Here is a 27,476-nt window from a genome sequence, read left to right as displayed (position 1 = left end):
AAGAGTTTATTTTGTGGTCACTCAGCATCAAGACTTTAAATAGGCCTATACCATGGCCTGCCACTAACATGGCTCTTGATTTCTTCTTGATGATTAAGCTTCAATTCAGTGACTAGTTTAATATCTTATCATATCTTCATACGTAATTTCCTAATACCTCGGCTCCCTGGGCTGCATCCCCAGGGATCATGAATGGCTTCTTTTTGCCTTCATTTTCAGCTATAATTATTTCCAGAGTCACCACCCTCCTGTAAAAAATCTGCACCTTGACACTCAGGCTCTGCTACTTACTCATTGACAGCATCTAAACTTGCCGCTGCCACTGATCCTCCTAAATACTGACTCCCCACCCAGATGTTCTCATACTGCATTGCACTGCTCACAGCCCACCTCCAACAATCCTGGCACCCAAGTATGCTTGACAAGAAATTCTAAAGTGAACTTAAAATTTCAGTAACCAAGCAAAAATTGTTTAAAATTGGTTAAATTTCTTTTTTTTTTTAGACAGAGTTTCGCTCTTGTTACCCACGCTGGAGTGCAATGGCACGATCTCGACTCACCAACAACTTCCGCCTCCTGGGTTCAAGAAATTCTCCTGCCTCAGCCTCCTGAATAGCTGGGACTACAGGCATGCACCAAATTTTTAAATTTCCCAAGTAAATAGCCCTATATTGCCTCAGTTCATCACACTGATTGTATTTATGTGATATTTTCTTTTAAAAAAATAAATTTTAGCTCGATGTGGTGATCCTTTGCCTATAGTCCCACAGCTACTTGAGGCAGAAGGATCAATTGAGCCCAGAATTCAAGGCTGCAGTAAGCAATAATGGTGCCTCCAGCCTGGAAAATGGAATGAGACTCTTTCTCTAAATAAATAAATAACTTTTTATTGTTATTTGGAAAATGTTACTCCAATTGAAAAAACAATACATATAAATTTTTAAAACTTAAAGGAGAAACAAAACAGAAAAAAAATACAAGAATCATTCATATATCTCAGTGAATATTAATAATATGAAACACACAGCAACAGTTCATTTGGCTAATTTCACTTAGCATTTTGTCATAAACATTTTCTCATAACATTAATAATTCTCTTAGCTTATGGAAACTGCTCTAAGGTGAGTTTAAACAGGGACATTAATAAGCCCATTACCATGTACTGAGAAAAAGTGACATATCTCTTGGACATATTCTCATTAACTTTAGAATGGAAAATGTCGTAAGAGTCTTCTCAGATGGAAAAATGACTACCCACCTAAGCCCAGCAGCCTTTCCAGGCTACACAAAGCCAGTAGGAATGGATTCTCTCCACATCAGAGATAAAGAGTTGATGTGAAAACAATACCAATCTTAATTCAAACACTGTTCTGACTTTCAAAATTGAAAATGAAGTGTCCAAGATATTTTTAGAAACACAAGACTAAAAAGCACCAAAAGTGACCTCAAAAGGAATTGGGCCATGTAAGCTTCTCTATACACCAGTCTTGGCCCCGATGCTCCCTTCACCAAATAGATGTCTGCAACCAAACTCAGGAGCTGGAAGACCATGTCCATTCCATCGAAATACTCATCTTCTAATTCTTTGACTATCCCAAGATACCCTCAGAAGTAAAGAGCGAACGACAAAAGTGCTACAGAATCAAGGATGAGCCAATCAATAACGCACATGTTTGTTTGTTTAATCACAAAGATAAAAAAACATATGGAACACCCACAAGAATGTTTTGCTTCTAGTAAATGCCCATGAAAAGTGGAACTTCCTGAAAAAGATAAATTACCCTTAGCAATAAACAATTTAATCAGGATTGAGTCAGCAGGAAAGTCCACTAGACCCTAAATTACTAGAAAACAAGAACTGATTAGTCCATTCTTATATCCCTAGCACCCAATCCACTGTCTGGACCAATATCTAGCTGCTATAGAAACTCAGTTAGTATTAAGCCAAACAGAGAAGCAGAACTATGAGCAAGATTCATATTCCAAAGCAATGATCAGGAGAACTAAAGAATTCAGGGCAAAACAAAGCAAATGATATGCTTGTTGAAGTAGCTAGGGTTCAAGCCCTGCAAGTAAAATGTATCTGTAAGGATTTTCCTCAGAGGCCTCAAAGTCCTAGTCAAAGAATAGCGCTAATACCAAGCACTTTAATCAATTGTACATAGAAAACTGTGATTTCAAACATCTAACAGAAAAGACAAAATAAATGAATAGGGTGCAGAGCTAAGCACTTTCTATTTGTTACTAGGATTAATAAAACATTTTAGAAGGGTTACTGAAAACAAAACAATGTAAAACCAATTGCATTTTAAAACACCAGTAGCAAGGAGTCAGAAAATGTAATAAAGATATTACTTTAAAATAGCACGAAAAAAATCCACAAAGTAGTTAAGATTACACTTAACAAAATACATGCAATACCTTTCTGAAAATATTATAAAGCTCTTCAAAATATCAAAGGAAACTAAACAAATGGATAGATGTACCATATTGGAAAATCATATAATGGATAGATGTCAGTTCTACCCCAATTGATCTATAGAATCAATACAATTATAAAGAAAGAATTAATGGATTAATTTTGGTGATAGTAGTGGTGTCTATTTACCTAAATATCTGCCTATCCATCTATGGATCTACCTATGTATATATCTGTCTATCACAAGCTAATTCTGAAATGTGTCTATTGGAAAAACGAATTATCAAGAATAGCCAACACATTACTAAAAACAAGGTAGGAGGACCTGTCTTGCCAGTTATCAAGTCTTACGATTTTTAAGCTATAAAGTGTCCAGAATATCAGACTGTAGTTTAAGATTGTGCAGATTAGGGATAGACAAATAGAATGGGAGCAGTAAGAAGGGCCCAGAATCAAAGGCATACGGAAGCTTGATTAATATAGGTCTGATTAAAGGTTGGTAGAAAAAGAATGTACTCTTCAGTAAATGAGGCTGAGACAAAATAGAAGACAAATCCCATTAGATCCCTACTTATACCATACACAAAAAAAATTCTATGTAGATTTAAAAACTAAGTGTAAAAGATGAAAGTTTACAATTTAAAAAAATGAGAGAAAATAATATACTTAATGGTCTAGGGTAGGGAATGATTTCTTAAACATAAAAAGCTCAAATTATGAAGATATCCTAGATTATACCAAATTGAGAACTTCTGTTTATCAAAAGATACCATACTTTACAAGTAAAAATTCAAGGCATGCAACTGAGAGATAATATTTGTAATATGTTAAAATATTAGCTTAAATATATAAAGCTCACATGGCAATCAAACAATGACAAACTAATAATAAATATAGCAGCTCTTCACAAAAGGAGCAATAAAAAATACTCCAAAAGTTGGACAATGTAATTTGGAAAGCAAATTGGTATTATTTGGTAAGATGTACATACATTCATACACTGTAAGCTTACAATACAACTCCTAGGTGTTTGTGTACCTATGTATATATTTTTTCATGTTACATATATATGTGTCTATATATTCATGCATAGGAGAATGCAAGAGAATATGCATCCAGCACTCTTCGTAATGGTGAAACATCATTCAAGAGTAAAGTTGATTAAAAAGCATGGTATACTCATTTGGGCGAATACTACATAGAAATGAAAATGAGTAACTCCCAGTGCATGCAATAATACAGATGAATGTCAGAAATATAACGTTAAATGAAAAAACAAGTTATAGACTAACTTGACAAATATAATGCTTTCATTTATATAATTTTAAATGTATGAAAAACCAAACAATATACTGTTTAGAATAAAGAAATACAGTTAAAACTATAAAGGAAGAGCAAGGAAACTGTAGTCACAAACTTCAAAATAGTATCTGTGTCTTAGGAGGCACAGACAGATATTTTATGGTTTTTGTTGTTGCTGTTTTTCTGAAATAGGTAACAAAAATAAAACAAAAGAGATAGCGCTGTCTTAAATTTTTCTTAATGTCCTTGTGCTGATACCTTTTCCTTTTTAAAGCTGTTTTTCAGCTTGTAAAATGAATTTTAACAGTATTTACTTCACAAAGCTGTGTGAAAAACATAGCAGAGCTTAGAACAGTATCTGTCACATAGTAGGAGGTTAAAAATTGCTAGTTATCATCATTAGTCTCATCAATATCATTATATCTATTATTACGAAAGCAATCATCAATGTGGCCAAAAAAAAAAAAACAAAAAAACAAACTATGGCATCTCTGCTCACCCAATGCTTTAATCCTCTCTACGACCAATAAAAACAAACTTGATTTTTTTTTTTTTTGTATAAAATAGCTGCTTTATTTTGTCATCAGAAACCTGGTGCATAGAAAACACACACACACACACACACACACACACACACACACACACAGAAACTCGGACAGCCTTAGAGTGCTACTGCTAGGAGTCATAAAGGAGTGCGGCCGAAGGAGCTGCCAGGGCTTCTTCCCCCACCCACTGGATCTACCTGGACTGGGAAGGAGGGGGTCAGGCAGGCAGGGGCGCAATGGCTCAGCTACTCAGCCTTGAGCATCTGCGCTGGACAACTCAGCTTCCCAGAACAAGGAAGGGGAGCAGGAAGAGCTTGTACCCTGCAGTGAAGGAGGCCTGGGCTCCAGCCAGCCAGTACACTGAGACGGCCACCACGGGCCCCGCGGCCCTGGCCAGAGTGCCTAGGCTGCGCAGTGTGCCCATGACCGTGCCCTTCTGCCCTGGCGAGCCTTAGCCAGCGACCACGAGGACAGGCAGGGCACCACAAGAGCAGAGGCAATGGAGCAGAGCAGCAGCCCCAGGCCCAGCATTGGCAGAGAAGGGTCCCAGCCGATGAGGAGGAAGGCGAGCACCAGCAGCAGGAGGGCCCGCTTCATGGCAGAGACTTTCCTGCCAGGGTGGATCCGCCAGGCACAGGCACCCTGGATGGTGGCCATGCTGAGGCGGATGAGGAAGAACATCGTCCCCTGCTGCAGGCTGCTGAACTGGAAGCGCTGTTGTGCTAGGAAGCTCAGGTGTACTCCAGGCCCGAGAACAGGAAGAGGTAGAGGAAGCCGGCTAGGCCCAGGCGGCGCTGAGCCTGTCTCCAGCGGGCGGGTCCTGGCCAGAAGCCACAGCAGGGAAGCGCAACAGGGCCAGGGGGCTGAGCAGATCCGATGCACCACGGAACCCTAGGGCCATAGAGGGCACCCTGTTTCTCCAGGGGCAGCGTCTCTGGCAGGAAGTAGATGAACAGCAGGTCGTAGGCTGCGAAGAGCAGGGCAAACCAGGGTGCCATTTCTATGGGCAGCGATGCTGCAAGCATAGGGCCCAGGGTGGAGCCCAGGGAGAAGGCCACGCTGATGACCGCCATGCCTTGGCTGCAGGCCAGAGGCGAGCCCAGGTCAGCAATGATGGCTGTGGAGAGGCTGACGTTCCCCTTGCTGATGCCCCCAATCAGCCTGGAGGCCAGGAAGGCCCCAAAGCTCCCAGAGGTGGCCCAGACGGCATATGAGATGGCCACAGCCGTCAGGGACAGCAGCATCATGGGGCACCTCCCCAAGCAGTCAGAGGTGGCCCCAGTGAGTGGCACAGCGAGAATCTGTAGAACAGAGAAGTCTGAGCCAATCAGACCTCCGAACAAGATGCTGTTGTACCTCTTCTCCACTGGCATCCCAATGGTGGTGGCAAACCAGTCCACCCAGTGCTGCTAGGAGCCACAGAGGGGATCGTGGGCACGGCCATGGCTCTCCAGTAGCCCGGGCAGAAGGGGCAGCAGCAGCATGAAGGTCAGGAGGTCCAGCAGGAGGCTGAGGAAGACGACGGTGACCACGCGGCAATCCGGTGGCTGCTGGCGGATGGGTGGGCGCGGGGTGCAGCCTCCACCCTCTCCCCATCCCATGGTGGCTGCTTCTTTAATCAACTACCTTTGAAATCTTTTCTATCCTGCTGTTCTTATCACTACAAATCCTTTTTCTAAAACATCCATAGTTGCTGTGAATATCTAATATGCCCCTTATATGTTCTCACCTAATTTAATCATTATTCTCAACTTAAGAATATTATCTAATATGAGAAAAATGTACAATGCTTCTATGTTTATTGCATTTACATCCATTACTCCTAAAATAAAACCCCTTATTGTTGAATTTGGTTACAGTATTCATGTATGATATAATAAATGTGAGAATCGTGAAGACAATCATTGCTCTATATCCATCTTCTCATATGTAACAAGAACATTTATATATGCTTCAGGGATGCTTGTAGAATGAAAGATGGGTTGCAAAATGAATGCATTAAGGAGAAGTAAACAAACTTAGAGGTTTCTTGTTCAATTTGAAGAACAGAGCGAATGTTTGCCTCTTGTTTGTTCAAAGACAACAGTGCCATTAAAATGATAAAAATCAACACAAAAGGGAAAATATATTAAAATAATTGGGGGTTCAGCAGTCAAATTATTAAATTCCTAAGAGGAAGAAAGTTGCAGGCAACGTGTTAAGAATAAAACAGAAGAGAAGATGCTGTAACCAGGGAATGAATACACTGAACATGTTCTGTGCTAAAGTCAGCAGACACAGTTGATAGTAGGGAAAAAAGATGCTGAACAGAAAAGAGGTAAAAGTCTGTCTGTAGAAAGGCTACCCACAGAGATCACCTCTTTCTGCTAGAACATAAAGGCAAAGCCACCAACAGCTTATCATTTATATTCAGGCAAAAATAAATAAGTAAATAAATAAACCTAAAAGAATTCTTCCTGCAGATTTGAATAATTGCTGCAGAAACTAGGCTATTGATATTGAAGTTGGCACCTACCTATTCTGGCATTTATGATTTCTCAGCCTAAGAGGAAGGTTTCTGTTCATTCACCCTAGAACACAGACTGACATTTATAAGACCCATCTACATTCAGAGAGTTTCCAAAAAGTTTCTCTATTCAGGAGAATCTGCTTATGTGGAAAACAGGTGTGTGTGTAATAGCAGAGAAAAAAATATATATACTATCTACCTAGATGATGAATCTAGTTTCATACTCTCAAACATAAACAGAAAATTGGAAATAATTAAACATATTCCCTCCATAAAAGAGAAAGACCAATAGAAAAACTGAGATTATATTCATCCGTGAAGTTCAAGAAAGCAAAAAGCTAGCATTTGTTTAGAGCTTACTATGTGCCAAGCTCTGAACTGAGAATTTCACATGCTTAATCTAATGAAATGTTCCTAGTGTCCCTATAAAAAAGCAGATAGAGAACTCTAGATTCAGAGAAATTAAGAAACATTTCTAGTGTCACATAGTAAGTGACTGAGCCAAGATAGGCACCCAGGTCTTCTAAAGTCTCTATTCTTTAGCCTTACGTTCTACTGGCTTCTGAAACATAGCATCTATAAAACAAGAAGTCTGCTATATAATGAGACAGCAAAAAAGCTTCCATAAATGTCAGTCATGATTACTATTAGACAAACATAAAAATAAAGTCAAAGAATTTTCCTGGAACACAGAGAAAAAGGGCAAAAGGAAGAGAATTTGAGCTAAGGGAGAAGAGATATAAAAGATCTACATCTAGGTGATTGAACTTCTACAAAGTGAAGACAGAAAATATTTGGAATCACCAAATTTTCCAACCTAATAAAAGAAAAAGAGGCTAGACAAAGTTTCATGCTATTTTATATGCATAACAGAAAGGGAATATCCTAAGTGCTTCCAAAGTAAAAGAAAATAATAAAAGGTTGCAAAAAAAAAAAAAAAAGCAATCATTTTGCTGTTGTCATCATTAAATGTTAAAAAATAAAATTAGTGTAATGCATTCAGAATTTATGGGAAAATTTAAACCTAAATTGTCTATTTTCATGTGTGATTTAAAACAAATATGTTTTCAGATATTCAAGAATTCAGGAAATTTATCTCCCATATACTCCTTGAGGAAGTCACTGAGGATGGCCTCATCAAAACAAGAATGGAAATCAAGAAACAGAAAGAGACAAGAAATAGCAACAACAGAAGTAAACCGGAATAAAGTGAAAAGAAATCTCACTTATGAAGAAAGCCTAAAGACCAACTGATTTCAACTGGAACAGGAAAACACTGGACCATCCACAGAAAAATCTCAAATTAGAAAAATTACATAGATTCTAGGAGCTCCCAGACAAGGTGGTCAAATATGAACCACTCTGGTCTGCAGCTCCCAGTGAGACCAACGGAGAAAGCAGGTGATTTCTGCATTTTGAACTGAGTGACTTGCTTCATCTCACTGAGACAGGTAAGACAGTGGGTGCAGTCCATGGAGGGCAAGCAGAAGTAGGGTGGGGCATTGTCTTACCTGGGAAGCACAAGAGGTTAGGGAACTCCCTCCCCTAGCCAAGGGAAGCCTTGAGGGACCCTGCCCTGAGGAACGGTACATTCCAGCCCCAGATACAACACTTTTTCCACTGTCCTCACCACTCGCAGACCAGAAGCTTCCCTCGGATACCTACATCACAAGGGCTCTGGGTTTCAAGTACAAAACTGGGCAGCTTTTTTGAAAGATAACAAGCTAGCTGCAGTTGTTTTTCATACCCCAGTGGTGCCTGGAATGCCAGTGAGAAAGAACCATTCACTTCCCTGGAAACGGGCCTAAAGCCAGGGAGCCAAGTGGTCTAGCTCAGCAGATCCCACCCGTATAAAGCTGAGCAAGCTAAGATCCACTGACTTGAAATTTTCACTGCCCTAATTTATACTCCCACCAGCAGTGTAAAAGTATTCCTATTTCTCTACATACTCTCCAGCATCTGTTGGCTCCAGATTTTTTAATGATCGTCATTCTAACTGGTGTGAGATGGCATCTCAATGTGGTTTTGATTTGCATTTCTCTAATGACCAGTGATGATGAACATTTTTTCATATGTTTGTTGGCTGCATAGATGTTTTCTTTTGAAAAGTGCCTGTTCATATCCTTCACCCACTTTTTGATGGAGCTGTTTGTTTTTTCTTGGAAATCTGTTTTAGTTCTTTGTAGATTCTGGATATTAGCCCTTGGTCAGATGGGTAGCCTGCAAAAATTTTTTCCCATTCTATTGGTTGCCAGTTCACTCTGATGATTGTTTCTTTTGCTCTGCAGAAGTTCTTAAATTTAATTAAATCCCATTTGTCTATTTTGGCTTTGGTTGCCATTACTTTTGGTGTTTTAGTCATGAAGTTCTTGCCTATGCCTATGTCCTGAATGGTATTGCGTAGGTCTTATTGTAGGGTTTTTATGGTGTTAGGTCTTATATTTAAATCTTTAATCTATCTGGAGTTAATTTTTGTACAAGGCATAAGGAATGGGTCCAGTCTCAGCTTTCTGGTTAGCCAGTTTTCCCAACATCATTTATTAAACAGAGAATCCTTTCCCCCTTACTTGTTTTTGTCAGATTTGTCAAAGATCAGATGATTGTAGGAGTGTGCCATTACTTCCAAGTGTAAATTAGTGCAACCATTGTGGAAGACACGGTAGTGATCTCTCCAGGATCTAGAACCAGAAAAACCATTTGACTCAGCAATCCAATTACTGGGTATATACCCAAAGGATTCTAAATTGTTCTATTATAAAGACATACGCACACGTATGTTCACTGTGGCATGTTTACAATAGCAAAGACTTGGAACCAACACAATGCCCATCAAGGATAGACTGGATAAAGAAAATGTGGCACATATACACCATGGAATACTACGCAGTCGTTAAAAAGAATTAGTTCATGTCCTTCGCACAGACATGGATGAATCTGGAAATCATTATTCTCAGCAAACTGACACAAGAACAGAAAACCAAACACCACATGTTCTCACTCATAAGTGGGTGTTGAACTATGAGAACACATGGACACAGGGAGGGGAATATCACACATTGGGGTCTGTGGGGAGGTGGGGAGCTATGAGAGTGATAGCAGGGGGTGGCGTGTGATAACATTAGGAGAAATACCTAAAGTAGGTAATGGTGGGGGATGGAGACAGCAAACCACCATGGCATGTGTATACTTACGTAACAATTCTACAATATCTGTACATTTATCCCAGAACTTAAAGTATGATAAAAGAAAAAAAAGAAGAAGAAAAAGAAAAAAAAAGAAATTCTCGCTGCCAGCACAGCAGTCTGAAGTCAACCTGGGACACTCGAGCTTGGTGGGGAGAGGAGCATCTGCCATTAATGAGGCTTGAGTAGGCAGTTTTCCCCTCACAGTGTAAACAGAGCCATGGGGAAATGTGAACTTGGCAGAGCCCACTGCAGCTCAGCAAAGCCTCTGTAGCCAGACAGACTCTCTAGATTTCTCCTCCTCTCTGGACAAGGCATCTCTGAAAGAAAGGCAGCAGCACCAGTCAGAAGCTTATAGATAAAACTCCCATCTCCCTGGGACAGAGCACCTGGGGAAACAGGCAGATGTTGGTGCAGCTTCAGAAGACTTACATGTTCCTGCCTGCTGGCTCTGAAGAGAGCAGCTGATCTTCCAGCACAGGGCTCAAGCTATGCTAAGGGAAAGACTGCCTCCTCAAGTGGGTCCCTGACCCCCATGCCTCTTGAAAGTGAGACACCTCCCAGCAGGGGTTAACTGACACCATATACAGGAGAGCTCCAGCTGGCATCTGGCAGGCACCCTCTGGGACAAAACTTCCAGAGGAAGGAACAGGCAGCAATCTATGCTGTTCTGCAACCTCCACTGGTGATACTCAGGCAAACAGCATCTGGAGTGGACTCCTAGCAAATTCCAGCAGACCTGCAGAAGAGGGGCTTGACTGTTAGAAGGAAAACTAACAAACAGAAAGCAATAGCATCAACATCAATAAAAAGGACAACCATGCAAAAACTCTATCTGATGGTCACCAATAGCAAAGACCAAAGGTAGATAAATCCACAAAGTAGAGGAAAAAGCAGCTCAAAAAGGCTGAAAATTCTGAAAACCAGAATGCCTCTTCTCCTCCAAAGGATCACAACTCCTCACCCACAAGGGAACAAAATTGGATGGAGAATGAGTTTGATGAATTGACAGAAGTAGGCTTCAAAAGGTGGGTAATAACAAACTCTTCCAAGTTAAAGGAGCATGTTTTAACCCAATGCAAGGAAGCAAATAACCTTGATAAAAGTTAGAGGAATCGCTAACTAGAATAACCAGTCTAGAGAAGAATATAAATGACCTGATGGAGCTTAAAAACACACCACGAGAACTCCATGAAGTATACACAAGTATCAATGGCCGAATTGACCAAGGCAAAGAAAGGATATCAGAGATTAAAGATCAACTTAATGAAATAAAGGTGAAGACAAGATTAGAGAAAAAAGAACAAAAAGGAACAAACAAAGCTTCCAAGAAATATGGGACTATGTGAAAAGACCAGATCTACATTTGATTGGTGTACCTGAAAGTGATGGGGAGTATGAAACCAGGTTGGAAAACATTCTTCAGGATTTTATCCAGGAGAACTTCCCCAACCTAACAAGACCGGCTAACATTCAAATTTAGGAAATACAGAGAACACCACAAAGATACTTTCCAAGAAGAGCAACCCCAAGGCACATAATCTTCAGATTCACCGAAGTTGAAATGAAGGAAAAAATGTTAAGGGCAGCCAGAGAGAAAGGTCAGGTTACCCACAAAGGGAAGCCCATCGGACTCATGGTGGAACTCTCTGCAGAAACCCTACAAGCCACAAGAGAATAGGGGCTAGTATTAAACATTTTTAAAGAAAACAATTTTCAAACCAAAATTTCATATCCAGCCAAACTAAGCTTTATAAGTAAAGGAGAAATAAAATTATTTACAGAGAAGAAAATGCTTAGGGATTTTGTTAACACAAGGCCTGCCTAACAAGAGCTCTTGAAGCACTAAATATGGAAAGGAAAAACCAGGACCAGCCACTGCAAAAACATACCAAATTGTAAAGACCATCAACAATATGAAGAAACTGCAGCAACTAATGGGCATATTAACCAGCTAGCATCAAATGACAGGACCAAATTCACACATAATATTAACATCAAATGTAAATGGGCTAAATGCCCCAATTAAAAGAACAGACTGGCAAAGTGGATAAAGAGTCAAGACCCATTAGTATGCTATATCCAGGAGACCCATCTCACATGTAAACACACACATAGGCTTAAAATAAAGGGATGGAGGAAGATTTAACAAGCAAATGGAAAGAAAAGAAAAAAAAAAAAAAACACCACAGAGGTTGCAATCCTAGTCTCTGAAAAAAACAGACTTTAAACCAACAAAAATCAAGAAAGACAAAGAAGGCCATTACAAAATGGAAAATGGATCAATGCAACAGGAAGAGCTAACTATCCTAAATATATATGCACCCAATAAGAGCACCCAGATTCATAAAGCAAGTTCTTAGAGACTTACCAAGAGATTTAGTCTCCCACACAATAACAGTGGGAAACTTTAACACCCCTCTGTCAATATTAGACAGAACAATAAGACAGAAAATTAACAAGGATATTCAGAACTTGAACTCAGATCTAGAACAAGTAGACCTAATAGACATCTACAGAACTCTCCACCCTAAATCAATAGAATATACATTCTTCTCAGCAACACATATCACTCTCTCTAAAATCGACCACATAATTAGAAGTAAAACACTCCTCAGCAAATACAAAAGAAAGAATATTATAACAAACAATCTCTCTGACCACAATGCAATCAAATTAGAACTCAGGATTAAGAAACTCACTCAAAACTGCACAAATACATGTAAACTGAAAAACTTGCTCCTGAATGACTACTGGGTAAATAATAAAATTAAGACAAATATAAGTATTTGAAACCAATGAAAACAAAGACACAACAAACCAGAATCTCTGTGACACAACTAAAGCAGTGTTTACAGGGAAATTTATGTAACTAAGTACCCACAGTAGAAAGCAGGAAGGATCTAAAATTGACACCCTCACATCACAATTAAAAGAACTAGAGAAGAGAAAACAAATCAAAAAGCTAGCAAAAAAACAAGAAATAACTAAGATCAGAGCAGAACTGAAAAAGATAGGGATATGAAAAACCCTTCGAAGAATCAATGAATATAGGAGTTGTTTTTTAAAAAAGATTAACAAAATAGATAGACCACTAGCCAGACTAACAAATAACAAAAAGAGAGAAGAATCAAATAGACACAATAAAAATTGAAAAGGGGATATCACCACTGATCCAAGAGAAATACAGACTAACCATCAAAGAATACTATAAACATCTTTACGAACATAAACTATAATATCTATAAGAAATGAATAAATTTCTGGACACAGTCATCCTCCCAAGGCAAAACCAGGAAGAAATCAAATTCCTGAATAAAACAATAACAAGTTCTGAAATTGAGGCAATAATTAATAGCCTATCAATCAAAAAAAGCCCGGGACCAGATAGATTCACAGCCGAATTCTACTAGAGGTACAAAGAGGAGTAGGTATCATTCTTTCTGAAGCTATTCCAAACAATAGAAAAAAAGAGATTTCTTCCTAACTCATTTTGAAGCCACCATCATCCCAATACCAAAACCTGGCAGAGACAAAAACACACAAAAAAATATCAGGCCAATATCTTTGATGAGCATCAATGAGAAAATCCTCAATAAAATATGGGCAAACCAAATCCAGCAGCACATTAAAAAGCTTATCCTCCATGACTAAGTCAGCTTCACACCTAGGATACAAGGCTTGTTACATATGCAACTCCATAAATGTAATCCATCACATAAACAGAACCAATGACAAAAACCACATGATTATCTCAATAGATGCAGAAAGGCCTTCGATGAAATTCAACACGTCTTCATGCTAAAAACTCAATAAACTAGGTATTGATGGAAGGTATCTCAAAATAATAAGTGCTATTTATGACAAATGCACAGCCAGTATCGTATTTAATAGGCAAAACCTGAAAGTGTTTCCCTTGAAAATTGAGACAAGGATGCCCTCTCTCACCACTCCTATTCAATATAGTATTGGAAGTTCTAGCCAGGGTAATAAGGCAAGAAAAAGAAATAAAACGTATGCAAATAGGAAGAGAGGAAGTCAAATTATCTCTGTTTTTGCAGATGACATGATATTATATTTAGAAAACCGCCTTGTCTCAGCCCCAAAATTCCTTAAGCTGATAGGCAACTTCAGCAAAGTTTCAGGATACAAAATCAATGTGCAAAAATCAAAGTCATTCCCATACGCTAGTAACACCCAAACAGAAACCCAAATCATGAGCAAAGTCCCATTTATAATTGCTACAAAGAGAACAATATATCTAGGAATACAATTTATAAGATATGTGAAGGACCTCTTCAGGGAGAACTACAAACCACTGCTCAAGGAAATAAGAGAGGACACAAACAAATGGAAAAACATTCCATGCTAATGAATAGGAGGAATCAATATTGTTAAAATGGCCATATTGCTCAAAGAAATTTATAGATTGATAAAATTGACCACATAATTGACCACATGATAGACTACATAAAGAAAACGTGGCATATATACACTATGGAATATTATGCAGCCATAAAAAAAATAAATCTATCCCCATCAAGCTACCATTGACTTTCTTCACATAATTAGAAAAAAACTACTTTAAATATGGAACTAAAAAAGAGCACATGTAGCCAAGACAATCCTAAGCAAAAAGAACAAAGCTGGAGGCATCACACACCTGATTTCAAAATATACTACAAGGCTACAGTAAACAAAACAGCATGGTACTAGTACTAAAACAGGTATATAGACGAAAGGAACAGAACAGAGGCCTCAGAAATAATGCCACACATCAACAACCATCTGATCTTTGACAAACTAAACAAAGCAAGCAATGGGGAAAGGATTCTCTATTTAAAAAATGGTGTTGGAAAAACTGGCTAGCCATATGTAGAAAACTGAAACTGGACCCCTTCCTTATACCTTATATAAAAATTAACTCAAGATGGATTAAAGATTTAAATGTAAGACCTAACACCATAAAAACCCTAGAAGAAAACCTAGGCAATACCATTCAGGACATAAGCATGAGCAAAAAGACTCAGGACTAAAAAAAAAAAAAACACCAAAAGCAATACAAGAAAAGCCAAAATTGGCAAATGGGATCTAATTAAACTAAAGAGCTTCTGTACAGCAAAAGAAACTATCATCAGAGTGAACAGGCAACCTACAGAATGGGAGAAAATTTTTGCAATATATCTATCTGACAAAGGGCTAATATCGAGAATCTACAAGGGACTTAAACAAATTTACAAAAACAACAACAACAACAACAACAACAAAAACAACAACTCCTCCATCAAAAAGTGGGTGAAGGATATGAACAGACACTTTGCAAAAGGAGACATTTATGTGGTTAACAAACATATGAAAAAAAAGCTCATCATCACTGGTCATTAGAGAAATACAAATCAAAACTGCAAAGAGATACCATCTCACACAAGTTAGAATGGTAATCATTAAAAAGTCAGGAAACAACAGATGCTGGAGAAGATGTGGAGGAATAGGAATGCTTTTACACTGTTGGTGGGAGTGTAAATTAATTCAACCATTGTGGAAGACAGCGTAGCTATTTCTCAAGGATCTTGAACTGGAAATATCATTTTACCCAGCAATCCCATTACTGTGTATATACCCAAAGGATTATAAATCATTCTACTATAAAGACACATGTACACGTATGTTTATTGCTGCATTATTCACAATAGCAAAGACTTGGAACCGACCCAAATGCCCATCAGTGATAGACTAGATAAAGAAAATGTGGCATATATACACTATGGAATACTATGTAGCCATAAAAAAATAAAGAGTTCATTTCCTTTGCAGGAACATGGATGAAGCTGAAAACCATCTTTCTCAGCAAACTAACACAGGAACAGAAAACTAAACACTGTATATTCTCATTCATAGGTGGGAGTTGAACAATGAGAACATATGGGCACATATCACACATCAGGGCCTGTTGGGGATTGGTGGGGAGGGTGTGAAAGGTGAGGGATAGTATTAGGAGAAATATCTAATGTAGATGATGGGTTGGTGTGTGCAGCAAACCACCATGGCACATGTATACCTCTGTAATGAACCTGCACGTTTTGCACATGTATCCCAGAACTTTAAGTATAATACCAAAAAAAGAAAAATTACATAGATTCTAATCAATATAACAAAGATAAGTCAAATGAAATTACTAATATTACAAAAAGGCACCTATTCCTTTACTGTCACCAAAGTAAGGAAGGGAAAAGGAAGAACAGAAACACCAGGAAATCTAGAAAACCACTTTTACACATAAAATCAACCCAAAATGTGGCATGATTTTGAGCAATTAGTTGAGTGCAAGAAAACAACACTTCTCATTTGACCTTGATGATAGATTCAAGAGGCACTGAGAAGTGGGTAATTGGGCCCATGAAGAAGGAAAATAATCTTAGCTCATCAGCTTTAGCATTTACTTAGAGCTAAAGCATGAAAGGAAATTATTATAATTTCAGAACAGAATGTGAATATTTTCTACTTACCTTAATAATGTATGAGTGAAGTTATAGCTCACAGAGGTTAGAAGATGGAGTTCAGTAAATATGTAGGGAGGAGAGGTGCTAATATTAATGTCCCCCCAAACATAATGAGGCATAAGGAGGCCCCACGCAAAGACTACAGAACAAGAGTAGAAATTAAAGTGTATCATCAAAAGTGATACAGATACGTAACTGAAGAACTTTTCAGAAATATGTAACTATTCAAAATTTGAAACTGGAGGGAATTGTGTGAGGGAGATTGTATAATGAGATAAACTACCATATTTCATAGTGAGAAGTAGAGAAGTAGAGATAATACCTAAAGTTGATAAATCAATGAGTATGTTATTTATTTAAAGTATATGTGAGTACATATAAAGCATACAATGTGTATGTATGTATATACGTTTGTGTGTGTGTGTGTATAAAGTATACTAAAGTTACAGCATTAAGTAATAAAAAAACAAAACCAGAAATGATGTAATGGTTAGTGTTTATAGGAGCAGTAGGATGGGGAACATGAGAGACTGGTGCTTTCCTTGATTAACACCTTGGTAGTACAGGACCTTGCCCATGTGCACATAATGCACTGGTAACTTGTTTTAAAGAATGAATTAAATTTTGCAAAAGCACTAGAGTTAAATATTGGGATGAATGTCCATGGAATATCATTATAAAAAAGGAATTCTCAAATTCAATCTCTGTTAAATGCTTTAACATTAACATTATTTATAAATGCTACTTATACAACCCTTTGTTTTGCTTTTCTCCATATGCATTTCAGGATTACTTTCTCTTCATATACTTCCTAAAACTCATTGGTCTCAACATATTTTGAATAGTCATCTACATTTTTCACCAATTTAAAATTGTACACATAGAAAGTATATATTTGTGGAAAGTTAGACAATTCCAAAAAATATACAACACAAATGATCATAATCCACCCTTCAGAAGCAACTACTTTTGATACTTTGGCAATTTTCTTAATTATTTAACATAGTTGAAATCACACCACAGCTAATATTTTGCATTCTTCCAAAAATTAATGTAAAAATTTGTATGCTATTAAAATAACTATTAATTTAAAATATCATTTTAAGTAAGTATTGTGGGATTATAAAATAGTACATAAAAATGTGAAAAACTCCAAAACTAGAGAAGAGATAATAATCCTCATAATCCTATAATCCATTTTACAGTTTTAACATTGTAACGTATTTTCCCTGTATGTATTATACATAGTGTGTTTTTAATAATGAATCTAGTGTATCTGCAAGTTTGTTCCCTGTTTTTTTTTTTACTAAATATTGTAACAAAAGCATTCCTCCCACATGTAAACTTCTTTATGAATATATTTTACATGTTTTATTTATCAAATTTTAATAAACTCTTGTTCTACTTTTAAGTATTTTGTGTTCTTCAAATACTCCAACTATTCAAGTTATAAAGAATGATGCAATGAACACTCTATACATCAAATCCTTGCCTCTTTTGGGTTATTTTCATAGCTTAAATTTCCAGAGGCATAAATACTGAACCTAACAGAAGTTTAATAAATTTAGGCTATAGAAAGGTCATTCTGGTCATACTTCTTTTTTCTAAAAGGACACAGTGATGAGAAAAACGTATGACCATAATTGCTCTGAAACATTTACCTTGAGATATGTATGCTACAGGGCACTCAATCTATTTCTCAACTCTTGGACTTTAGACTCTGCCTTTTCTGCTCAAGTCTACCTACCATTGGCTTCTAGCTACATCAAGAATGCTGCTATCCCAGACTGAACTCTTATTTAACTCATCGTTTTCACCATGGACTATGTGTATCATTTCTGTGGCTTTTAAAACAAACATGCCAGAGCTCCTCCTGGACCTACACGCTCACACAGTGCACGTTTACCCAGGTCTATGGTGATCCTTATGTGTACTCCTAGCAATGATATGATCACGCTCCTCCTTCTGAGCACTCTACTCCAGTTCTTCCTGTTCCCAGCAACCTTTTGTGGCACAGGTGCTTGTGACTTTCCTGCCAGGTAAACCCCCGCCCGCATATGGGAACTGAACATATTTGACAATCATCTATAGACACACACTTTGTGTACCCTAACCTATACATCTGACTTGAGTGTCTTCAGGAATCTGAAACTGTTCTGTGCTCCTACCTCTATTCTTCCAAGTTCCCAAACACTTCTATCCCTACTGTTCAGTCCACTCCAAAATGGAGATTCTGGCCTCTCTCTGGATGCTCCAAACCACTGCAGATAACCTTGACATGTCAAGTTTTATGCTGGTTAAGATTTTACCTGTTTGGGGGTTGTTAGTAGAATAAAATATGGTAATGAATATGAAACTATGTAAGCTTAGGGTATGATTATTTATCAAGTTAGTTGGAATGGAAGTAAACTGACACTTGTATGTGGTTTAAAATAATATCTGTGGCTCTGATTGTAATTCATTTCAGAATCTGGTGTATATTCCTATATTAGCTATTAATCAAATGAATAGCATATCAAAAAGAATTGCATCAAACCCTCAATAAAATCTGGCTGATGTCAGATGAAAGCCTTTCTATGGAATTTCACGTAAAGATCTATGTTTTACTGAAAAGAAAGGTCATTCTGAATATAATAATTGATAAAGCATTACAATTTAAGCAGGGTGATTGTTTGGCTTATATAAAATGTTTCTGCATAAAAAATTAAAAGGGATAGGTGACAGTTCTTTGTTGCTGCGTTGAAAATGAGTGAGAAAACATGCTGTCTTTTAGGTTAAATGTACGTACAGCAACCTTAGCAATAGCAGAAGTAGCGATCTCCTTTCTCCCAAAAGTGAGTAATAATTTATACCAGGCAAACAAACAACACTGCTGGTTTCATCCATTTTACGGCCAGTGGATCTATACGGAAGCAGTAAAGCAGGTAAAGATTCGAGTCAAATACAAAGTACTAGTACTTATTTACAAGGCTGTAAAGAAATTGCTTTAACGAATCATGTTTTCTCTCCTATCATAACAATTTTTACATGGCATCAAGTTAAGATAATTGTATAATAAATATATGATCAAATGGAAATTGGATGAGCAGAAATATTAGAGAATCATTTTTTAATCAATATTAAAGAATCTGGATTTTTGAGACATTTATATACAGATTTCTGAAAGGAAAGAGCAAACCCTAAAGATTTGTATGGATCTCTAGTATTTTAAGTTCTAAAGGAAAGCACTAAGCAACCTTATTACATTAGTTAGCTTGTAACCCTAAAAACACCACAGGATATTGATACTATAATACTGACTTTTGTTTCAGGGATTTATGTTAATTACTTGTCTGTTAAATGTCAGGGATCCCTTTTAGTATTTCCTCCTTAGTACTATGCTTGGAATTTCTTATGTTCCCATTAAGTGATTAAATCGTAGCCTTGTCTCAAGAGGATGGGAAGGCTTCTCTGTGATTCTTTGGACCATCTTTGGGTCTCTCATTCTAACAATATGGCGCCAAAATATCAACATGGCTTCTCATCAGTTCTCACATTCAGAAAAAAAAGGTAAATTTTTCTTCATACTTGTTTTCTCTTTTTATTGAGAAGAAAATCTTAGCTCAATCTGTGTTGAATATGAATAGGTCAGATGCCTACTAAACAGTCTCTGGCAAAAGAAAGTAGAATTACTGTGACTTACAAGTACCAATCATAATTAAAAGTGATTAAATGGTAGCTTTGACTAAGAAGATGGAATAAACATAAGACAGCATATTATTCAACTTTGGAAATGAGTAACGAACAAAGGGGGTGTCTGAGAGTCCATCATTTGTAGAGAAGTTTACTTAAAAGATCTGAAAATAGATCCATGTGGCTGGAAATAGATTTGACAAAGAGTGTGCTGGAGGAGGAACTGTCAAGAGATAAAGATGGAAAGGTTGACCAGAGACAGATTAAATGGCCTTGCATACCACGTTAAAGTAGTGAAAAAAAAATTAATGGAAGTATTTAAACATGGAATGGGAAGATGAGACATAAAGAATATTATATTCGGAAAATAAGAAAAGAACTGGAGGTAGGGTCAAAAGTGGAAAAAAAAAAGAGGTGGTTGCAGTAATCTAAGCAGGAGATGCTAATGGCTAAAGTTAAGACAGTAGAACAGGGACAATATTATGGGCTAAATTATCCCCCTTTCCTAAAAAAAAAAAAAAAAAAAAAAAAAAAAAAAAAAAAAAAAAAAAAAAAAAAAATCACGTATTGAAGCTCTAATCCCCAGCTCCTCAGAATGTATTTGGAGATAGGGCCTTTAGAAATGTCATCGGGTTAAAATGAGGCCATTAGGGCAAGCCCTAATCCTATCTGACTAGAGCCATGAGAAAAAGAAATTTAGATACATGCAGAGACACGGGGATTGCACGTGCACAGAAGAAGGACCACATGAGGACACAGTGAGTGGAGGCATCTGCCAGCCAAGGAAAGAGGCCTCAGAAACCAAACCTGCCAACTCCTTCATCTTGAACTTCTAGCCTCCAAAACTGTGAGAAAATAAATTTCAGTTGTCTAAGACACACAATCTGTGGTATTTTATTATGCCAGCCCAAACAAACCAGTACAGATGAATTTCAATGAAAGATTTTGAGAGATATTTAGAAGGCAAGAATCTTAAAATTCAGTGATGGATATAAGTTTTAATGGGGAAGCATGAGTCAGAGCGACTCCCAGATTTTTGGTTTCAGTATTTGGAAAGGTATAGAGCCATTGTTCGAGGCAGGAAATCCAAGAGGAGGAGCAGGATAGACTAAAAAATAAATTCTGTTGTGGTCCTGTAGAGGTTTCTTTGAAATCATGCTACATTCTAGAGGTAAACGTCCCATAGTTAAATAAATACCTGGATCTGGATCTCAGGAAAGAGAGCTTGGCTGGAGAAATTGACCTAGATGTCATCAACATACAGATTAAAAAAGGCTCTGCTAGGGATGAGGAAAATCATTGGTAGGACTTGGTCACGTGCAGAAATGAAAACATCACAGACGTTCTCATCCTCTCCAAAGGTCACTAGGGTTTGGCTTTCAGGTATTGAGGTAGATACTTGAATGCCTACCCAAAAGACATCCCACACCCCACCACATCCCTTCCCACCCCAACAGGTTTTTTAAAGGGGCAAGTCCCTAAAGAGTGAATCAGGATTGGTACCTGCAAGTCACAGTAATTCAGCCTCCTTTTGCCAGAGACTGTTTAGTAGGCATTTGACTTATTCATATCCAACAAAGATATATCTAAGATTTTCTTCTCGATAAAAAGAGAAAACAAGTATGAAGAAAATTTTACCTTTTTTTTCCTGAATGTGAGAACTGATGAGAAGCCATGTTGATATTTTGGCGCCATTGTGAGAATAAGAGACCCAAAGATGGTCCGAAGAATCACAGAGAAGCCTTCCCAGAGGTCTGTGTTTGTGAATCTGGAATCCTGGAATCACCTACATGCTCACTTGTTACAGGAGAGAGAAATATCTCTCACTGTTTATTCCACATTCAGTTAAGAATCCTGTGGTTTTGTTTGTTTGTTTTTTGTTTTGTTTTGTTTTTGAGACAGAGTCTTGCTCTGTCACCCAGGCTGGAGTGCAATGGCACGATCTGGGCTCACTGCAACATCTGCCTTCCAGGTTCAAGCTATTCTCCTGCCTCGGTCTCCAGAGTAGCTGGGATTACAGGCATGTGCCACCATGCCCGGCTTTTTGTATTTTTAGTAGAGATGGGGTTTCAACACGTTAGCCAGGATAATAAGGTCGCTCTCCTGACCTCGTAATCCACCCGCCTCGGCCTCCCAAAGTGTTGAGATTAAAGGCGTGAGCCAACGCGCCCGGCCGGAATCCTGGTTTTTGAAGTTAAAGCATTTCAAAAGGTTCTAGCATTTTTCTCAAAGAACTCACCTACTAAAATGGTACAGAAGTCACCTTGAAAGCATAGGCTAAGATATTAACTTAGCCTACAAGGGCTGAGAAACTCCAACTTTCAACCTGGGAGTGAGTTTTTCCTCAGTTTCTGTTTTTAAAATAATCATTTTAAAAGTGGTATTGACTATTTGTACCTTCCCTGTGCACAAAAATAAAGTTGAACAAAGTGTCTGGTAGGATGTAAGAAATGAAACATCAGGCTTGTCGTGGCGGCTCACGCCTGTAATCCCAGTACTTTGGGAGGCCGAGGCAGTGAATCACTTGAGGTCAGGAGTTCAAGATCAGCCTGGCCAACATGAAACCGAGTAGTGAAACCTTATCTCTACTAAAGATACAAAAATTAGCCGGGCCTGGTGGCAGATGCATGTAATCTCAGCTACTCAGGAGGCTGAGGTAGGGGAATCGTTTGAACCCAGGAGGCAGAGGTTGCCTGAGCCCAGATCGCGTCATTGCACTCCAGCCTGGGCAACAGAGTGAGACTATGTTTCAAAAAGAAATAATAATAATAATAATGAAACATCAAGAACCAGTTCTTTAAAGAACCTTATACAATAAAATAGGTTTTTGCAGGAGCCATCAATTAGTTAATAGGTATAGATAGTGTAATTTTAAGAATATATTCATTTAATAATCAAGCAGTAGCTACTAAGCAACGCTTTTTTATCAATTAAATTTGACATGAAAATTGCTGAATATTATCAGTAAAATCATTTTTAGTTCTTTATTTTCTTCTTATATAAGGAAAAAACTTTCACAAAGGCTCTCCTTTTTTTTTTTCATGAAAGAGAGTGTAAACTATCTCTGCCACTTTATGTTTTAATTTTACTACTCACTGAAAACAAAAACCATCCAGACCAATTTCACTTATGACTATGAATGTAAAAATTCTTGAGAAAACCATTTTGGGAGGCTGAGGCAAGCAGATCGCTTAAGGTCAGAAGTTTGAAATCAGCCTGGCCAACATGGTGAAACCCCATCTATACTAAAAATACAAAACAATTAGCTGGGCATGGTGGCGCACATTTGTAATCCCAGCTACTTTGGAAGACTGAGGCAGAAGAGTTGCTTGAACCCGAGAGGTAGAGGTTGCAGTGAGCCAAGATTGCTTCATTGCACTCCAGCCTGGTGACAGAGTGAGACTTCACCTCCAATTAATTAATTAATTAATTAATTAATTAAAATCATAGCAAATAAAATCCATTGTTACTTCAAAAAGAATAGCGTACATCATAACCAAATATGGCTTATTCTATATTCTAATAGGAAACATACTAGTCATAATACATGTATCACTTTAGCATTGAAGTCAGATCATGTCATTTTCCTACCCTAAACCTACCTAAGACTTCCCATTTCACTCACAGTAATGCCAAAACTTCTTACACTGACCTAAAGGGTTTATATAATCCGGCACCTGCTGCATATGTGTCTTATTCTCTCTAGGTCATACTGGGCACTCTGCTGATTCTCAAACAATTGAGGAGCATGCCTGACTTATTTGTCTGGAATACCTCCTTCTGGATTGGATCCTTCATCTCCTCCTTGGTTGTTTCACTTAAGTGTCCCTCTCACAGTAAGGCTTATGCTGACCATGCTGCTGAAAGTTACAACCATCCTACCCTCACTGTGACATTTCTGATTCCCTTTCCCTGCTCCTTGTATGTTTGCTTTACGCTATAGCATTTTCTACAGCATTTTGATATCACCTTCTAGAACTGACTCAGCATATTGTTTGTTTGCTTTGTTTTTTTAGTTTTTGAGACATGGTCTCACTCTCTCACTCAGGCTGGAGTAGAGTGACACAATCACAGCTCACCACAGCCTTGACCTCCCTGGATCAGGTGATCCTTCCACCTCAGCCTCCCAAGCAGCTGGGACTACAGGTGTGTGCCACTACACTCAGCTGGTTTTTTTTTTTTTTTTTTTTTTTTTTTTTTTTTTTTTTTTTTTTTTTTTGTAGAGACGGTGTTTTGTCACATTGCCCAGTTTGTTCTCGAACTCCTAGGCTCAAGCAATCCACCAGTCTTGGCCTCCCAAAGTGCTGGGATTGCAGGCATGAGCCACCATTCTTGGCTAAATTCTAAGAGGGCAAGACTCTATCTGTATTGTTCACCACTGTATTCCTTTCACTTACAATAGTACCTGGCACATAGCATTAAACTGATCTTTTAAGATAAACGACTGAATGGTTATATTAATAAATGTGAATGAAAAGCACAAGATATTCTCTATAGACACTAAAAAGCCATTTGAAAAATAAATACACATTCTTTCAAAATGTTTGACTAAATAGAAATTGATGGCTAATTCCTTAACATAATTTCACTGAAAAATATTCTTAGTACATAAACACTGGAGGCATTCCACTAAAGAAGTTAAAAGGATGTCCACAATCACTAATACTTAACATTATATAAGGTGTATTAGGGAGTCAATTATAGTGGAAAGACATAATAAATAGAAAAAGAGCTAGAACTATAAATAGAAAAGAACTAGAACTAAACTAGAACTACTTGTAGATAAGAGGATTATACAACTAAAATAAGAAGGTCCAATGGAAAGCTACCAAAATAAATATAAGATTTAGTGAGGTAGTAGAATATAAAATTATAGTTGACCCTTGAACAACACGGGTTTGAACTGACAGGTCCACTTCCATGCAGACTTTCTTCCACCTCTCCCATCCCTGAAACAGGAAGACCAGCCCTTCCTTTCCTTCCTCCTCTGCAGCCTCCTCAGTGTGAAGACCATGAGGATGAAGACCCTTATGATGATCCACTTCCACTTAATGAGTAATAATTATATTTTCTCTTATGATTTTCTTGATAACATTTTATTTCTTCTAGCTTACTTTATTGTAAGAATACAGTGTATAATACATATAACATACAATAGATGTATTAGTTGACTGTTTACCAGGAAGACTTCTGTTCAACAATAGGCTATTAGTTGTTTGGGGGAATCAAAATTTATACATTCATTTTCAACTGCATGGGGGTTGGCACCCATAAATGCCACATTGTTCAAGGCTCAACTGTATTGGTAAGTGAAAAAAACAGTCAAGGTATGCAAGAGTATGAATAAGTATGTCATTCTCTTTGCTTAAAAATAGAGGAAAAAAGTATAAATGCATGTGTGCACTATATTTTCAGATACTTGAATATATATGTATTATCACTTCAAAAATTTACATATTTTTTTTAAAAAAAGAAACACGTTTCTCTAAAACATTTTGAAATGAAATCTTAAAAAACAAGTTGGACCAGGAGCAGGTGGCTCATGCTATAATCTCAGCACTTTGGGAGGCCAAGGTGGGTGGATCACTTGAACCCAGGAGGTCAAGACCAGCCTGAGACAAATAGTGAAAACCTGTCCCTACAAACAAAAATATAAAAACTTAGCCTGGGGTGGTGCATGCCTGTAGTCCTAGCTGCTCAAGAAGCTGATGTGGGAGGATCGCTTGAACCAGGGAATCAGAGGTTGCAGTGAGCCAACATCATGCCACCACACTCCAACCTGGGCAACAGAGCAAGACCCTGTTTTGGAAAAAAAAAAGAAATGGAAAGAAAAAGAAACAAGCTGGAGAGTGAGTAAGAGAGAGAAAAATTCAAACGTGAAGTCTTCCTAGAGTTTAATCAGGGTGAGTAGCCTCATTTTCAAGGACTGCCATTCTTATTACATGTCTGCCCCTCAACATGTTCATCCAACAAAAAATCAGAGTTGATGCTTCGATACATGATTGTGATGTTGCATGAGCTGTTGTTTTTGCTTTGCTATAATTTTTTTTGTGTTTGCAGGCAGCTAGAAGTGATGTGCATGTACCATTAATTCAACTCAACATGATCCAACAAACATTGAGTGCTGATTTTGCTTATTAGCCAGAGCCATTGCCTTCCGTGGTAGCAAATATTGTAAGGGAGACATGAAACATGGGATATGTAGAAGTATAAAGGAAACAAAAAGGCATCAAGAAACTTCCCAAAAGAGGTGACATCTTACATCAATTTTTAAAACAGACCATAGGAACAGAGAAGACGAACATTCCAGGAGGAGGAGATCGCATGTGCAAATTAATAAATGTGTAAAGTAGCACAAAGATGAGTTTGGAGAACAGTGTGTTGCTAAAATGATGAGTGATATTCAAAGAGCAAAGGTAGTGTGGGAGTGGGAGGGCAATAATCAAACTATCAGGGGCCTGGATAGTTTATGCTACCAAGTTGAGACTTTATCTTGGAGTGATGTAGAGCCAGAATATCTTTCAGCAGGGAGAACACGTGGCCAGATGCCTGTGTTCACCTGGTAAACAGTGCAAAAGATACATTGGAAGGAGCAAGACCAAAAAACGCAACCATCCACGGAGATATGATGAGAACGATGTCTCCTTGGGGTTTATCTTTGTATCCTACTCAGCAACATGCACAGTAGATTACCCACAGTGACATTCAGTAGCCCGGATTGCCTACAGTGTCACAACTTTTATTTTTCTGACAGTATCTTAGCTGTAAGAATGAAATAGTGTAAGAATCAATTTAACTTGGGCCACCCTAGCATTTTGGGACAATATTTTATCTAAATATACTAACATTTATACTAGAATTATGTGAAAACTAAGATTTGTCTATATGTTACTCAAAATTCATTTGACGGTGCATGGGTTGTACAGGAATCACAGGTGGTGTTCTGATTTTCCAACTTTGCTATAAATATTTAAGTTGCCAAGTTCCATCATCTCCCATTACCAGCTAAAATAAGACTTTAGTGAACTCTTGCTATTCCTCTAAAGGAGCCCCATTATTTACTGAACTTCATGATGAAATACACACACACACACACACACACACACCCCAAAATAAAACAAAACAAACAAACAACAACCAAAACAAACAAAAAAAAAAAAAAAGAAAGAAAAGAAAACAAGTCATCCGTCTACCAACTAGATTCTTTCTTGTGGGGGAATAGTTGTTTTTTTTCTGGTTTCATTTTGCTGAATAACATATTGAAAATAACTATCAAATAAGGTTTCACAACAGGTGTGACTTCTTAGGATTCTTTCTTGAAGGTTTTTAAATTAAAAATGCAGATAA

The 27,476-nt window shown here is 37.8% G+C and overlaps 1 protein-coding gene and 1 pseudogene across 6 annotated transcripts in view; both read right to left on the bottom strand.

Moving 5' to 3' along the window:
- INPP4B (inositol polyphosphate-4-phosphatase type II B) overlaps positions 1 to 27,476 on the bottom strand; it is an 871,737-nt gene that overhangs the window by 801,353 nt on the left and 42,908 nt on the right. The window lies entirely within an intron of this gene.
- On the bottom strand, positions 1,006 to 7,681 carry LOC141584067 (major facilitator superfamily domain-containing protein 10 pseudogene; annotated as a pseudogene).

Source organism: Saimiri boliviensis, chromosome 3 (genome assembly GCF_048565385.1).
Source record: "Saimiri boliviensis isolate mSaiBol1 chromosome 3, mSaiBol1.pri, whole genome shotgun sequence".
NCBI lineage: Eukaryota > Metazoa > Chordata > Mammalia > Primates > Cebidae > Saimiri > Saimiri boliviensis.
This window is presented reverse-complemented; position numbering and strand designations above follow the sequence as displayed.